The 3,828-nt window shown below is 38.7% G+C and overlaps 1 pseudogene; it reads right to left on the bottom strand.

Annotated features, from left to right (window-relative positions):
* Window positions 1-692: 692 nt before the first annotated feature.
* LOC103564716 (Y-box-binding protein 1 pseudogene) lies at window positions 693-2,008 on the bottom strand (annotated as a pseudogene).
* Window positions 2,009-3,828: the final 1,820 nt, after the last annotated feature.

Consider the following 3,828-nt stretch of genomic DNA (forward strand, 5'->3'; position numbering starts at 1 on the left):
TAACTGTTTTAGAACTTGGAGACATATAAACTATGTAACTTTTTTTCCTCACAATAATCTCCAATGAAGAATTGTTTTATAGGGTCTGTTAACTTTCCAGATTGTAGAGATATGATTTCTAGAGACATAATCATTAGAACAAAATCCCATTACAGCAACTCAGCTATAATTATGTAGATATAGATATCTAGATAGGTATAGTATATACAGATACAGTTGCGTAGACTTAGTAATAATAAGATTTCACCAGTCCTCGGCAGACAAAATCCAGGACCTGAACATTTATTTGACCTTAAAATGACATGGAGAAAAAAATTTAGTGTTATCAATGTCATACAGAGACATAAAACATTAAAAAGTGTTATACATTCAAATCTGTTCACTTTTTTCTCCTTTATTATTTCCAGGTTTCCAAATTTCCTTTAAAAATTTTTCCCAACTTTAAAATTATATGTATATTCTACAAAATTTTCTTCTAATACTTTAATTTTTTAACTTTTTTTTTACAATTATTTAAGACCTTTATTAACAGGTGCTTGCAGTTTGTTGACTTTTTTGAAAAAATCAAGTTGTAAACTTTTATTGCAAATTAAAAATGAGGTTCTTAAAAATCTCAACTTGACTAGATATGAAACAATTTAAAAACCTTTGAAGGTGTATTGAGAAAAACCAGGCTTTTTTTAAAAAAAAAAAAAAAACACGTTTGTCATTACCAAAAAGAGACATCTTTAGGTAAAAATAATAAAAACCCCATGCTGCACAGATAATGCAGATAGTTCTCGTTATCTGGTCAACAGGCAAAAAGCAAGCACTTAAGGTCTTCAGCTCCAATCTTTTGTTCATTTCTTATTGCTGTAATTTCATATTCATTTCTTCTGCTTGGATGACTAAACCGGACGATGGTAGAGATGGTAAGCAGGCATTTACTCAGCCCCACCCTGCTCAGCCTGGGGAGCGGACGAATTCTCAACTGGTGGATCGGCTGCATTTGTCTCTTTGCCATCTTGTGGTTTAGGGTTTTCTGGGCGTCTGCGTCGGTAATTGAAGTTGCGGCGGTGCCAACGTTGAGGTGACTGCTGACCTTGGGTCTCATCTCCTTGATTTTCCTTATCTTCATTGCCAGCCTCTCTGGGCTGTCTTTGGCCAGGAGTGCCCCTGCGGAATCGTGGTCTATAACCCCGATACATATTCTGCCTCACTGGTCTACCTTGTTCTCCTGCACCCTGGTTGTCAGCACCCTCCATCACTTCTTGCATGGGAGGGTTGGAATACTGTGGTCGACGCCCATAGAGTCTCCGCATGTAGTAAGGTGGGAACCGTTGCCTGTGGTAGGGCCACCGCTGTTGGGCCTGGCCTTCGGGAGCGCTCTCCGATCCCTCATTCTTTTCCCCACTCTCACTATTCTGGTAATTCTGCTGGTAATTGCGTGGAGGACCCCTGCGACGTGGATAGCGTCTATAATGGTTACGGTCTGCTGCATATTTACTGCCTTGCACTGGAACTCCACCAGGGCCTGTAACATTTGCTGCCTCCGCACCCTTTTCTCCTTCAACAACATCAAACTCCACAGTCTTTCCATCTCCTACACTGCGAAGGTACTTCCTGGGGTTATTCTTCTTTACGGCAGTCTGCTGTACAAATACATCTTCCGTGGTGTCATTCCTGTTGATGAAACCATATCCGTTTCTTACATTGAACCATCTCACTGTTCCCAAAACCTTCGTTGCGATGACCTTCTTGTCCCCGCCGGCAGGCGCCGCCGATGTGAGGCCGCCCGGGCCGCCGCTCCCTGCGCCGCTGCTGGGGTGCCCGGCTTGGTGTCTGCAGCGCTGAGGCCGGGGGCGGCGGGAGGCCGCTGGGTCTCGGCCTCGCTGCTCACGGTTGCGGTGATGGCGACTGGGGCCGGCTGCGGCAGCTGCGGCTCCTCCCGGGGTGTGATGGTAACTAGGCCGGCGGCGGCAGTGGGGCTGCTCAGGGCTCTCTGGGGTCCGCTTTCCGCTCCCGCTACCGATCAAACTCTAACTTTTTTTTTAAGATTGGCACCTGAGCTAACAATTGTTGCCCATCTTTTTTTTTTTCTGCTTTTTCTCCCCAAATCCCCCCAGTACATAGTTGCATATTTTAGTTGTGGGCTCTTCTAGTTGTGGCATGTGGGATGCTGCCTCAGCATGGCCTGATGAGCAGTGCCATGTCCCCGCGCAGGATCAGAACAAGCGAAACCCTGGGCCACCAAGGCAGAGCACGCGAAATTAACCACTTGGTCACGGGGTCGGCCCCTAATTTCTTTTTTTACACTTAAATAATTGTATCTAGAGCTTATTTCTGTACATAATGTAAGAAAGAAGTATAACTTTTTTCCCATATGGAAATTGTTAGTATGCTAGCATTATTTATTAAGTAAATCACTGTTTCCCCACTGAATTGAAATATTACTTTTATGATGTATCAAGTTGCTGTATATTCTTTGGGCTATTTCTGAACTCTATCCATTGCAACTGAGCCAAATATATTTTTTGCAGTATTGCTTATATTTATAAGAACTAGAAAAAATTGGTAGAAGAGTGGATAAATAAATTATGGAACATCCGTATCACAGAATGTTATTTACCTAGGAAAAAGGATGAGTTTATAAATATTGGTCTGAACAGATAGCCATGCATACTATGCTTTCTTTTAATAAGCAATTTCCAGAGTAATGATTTGAGAGCCAGACCCCGCTATAATTGAATTTATTCGCCAGAAAAGTGTTTACATCAATCATTTCAGAGATTGATGATGGGGAAAAGAAAGAATATTAACTTTACAGATATCCGAATTGCTTAATTTGTTGAAATAAGCAAATGTGAACTTTTGTAATTTAAAAATCCAGTAACAAAATTTTTAAAAATCCTTGTTTGTCTATGTGTTACAGGCTTTCTTATTTATTTGCATCACTAAAATTAAGTAGAGGCACAAAACCCAGAGACAGCAGTTATTCTCAGGTGAACATGAGCCCACAGGAACAAATCACTAGACATCTGAGGTGAACTTCCTTAATTGACAAAGATTAAGCTAAATAGTATATACCATGCAAAGTAGAATTGAAGCAAGTGGATTGAGAATTTTAAATATGTGTTATATACAAGAAGATATTGAATTATGTTACAATCAAAAAGTAAGAATTAAAAGTCATAAGAAAACAAGCAGAAAAGTTAAATATGAAATACACAAAAACTGAAATAAGGAACATAGTAGATAGAAAAAAATAACAGAAGAAGAAAATTAGATAGAGGAAATTTACCAGCAGGCAACAGGAAAGGATGCAGACACATTAAAAGAAAAGCTAAGCTATTTGAGGGATAGACAGTACATCAGTGTCTAATAAGAGTCCCAGAAGGATGGAAGTTATTTTAATGAAAAGCAGGAAATATGTAGAGAAATGATGAAGATAAATACTAGAATTTTTTTTAAAAATTAACTCTCACCAATCAAAAGACAGAGATTCTAAGATCATATTTTAAAAATAAGATCAAAAAATATGTTGGCTATAAAAGAAACATTTAAAACAAAAAGACACAGAAACATTGAAAAATAAAAATGTAGAGGCACATATAAATTAAATATGAATCAAGAGAAAACTGAGGTAGCCATATTAATACTAAGAAAATACAATGTAAGGGAAAAAAAATCTGAAGAGAAAAAGGAGAGTAATATATACTGAAAACAAGGAGAAGGAAAAGAAGATATAACCACTAAAAACATAAACACACCTGACAATACAACCTTAAAATACATAAAGGAATAACTGACAGTACTGTAAGGAAGAATAGACAAATCAACAATTATAGT

The sequence above is a fragment of the Equus przewalskii genome, chromosome 7 (genome assembly GCF_037783145.1).
Source record: "Equus przewalskii isolate Varuska chromosome 7, EquPr2, whole genome shotgun sequence".
In the NCBI taxonomy this organism is placed as follows: Eukaryota; Metazoa; Chordata; class Mammalia; order Perissodactyla; family Equidae; genus Equus; species Equus przewalskii.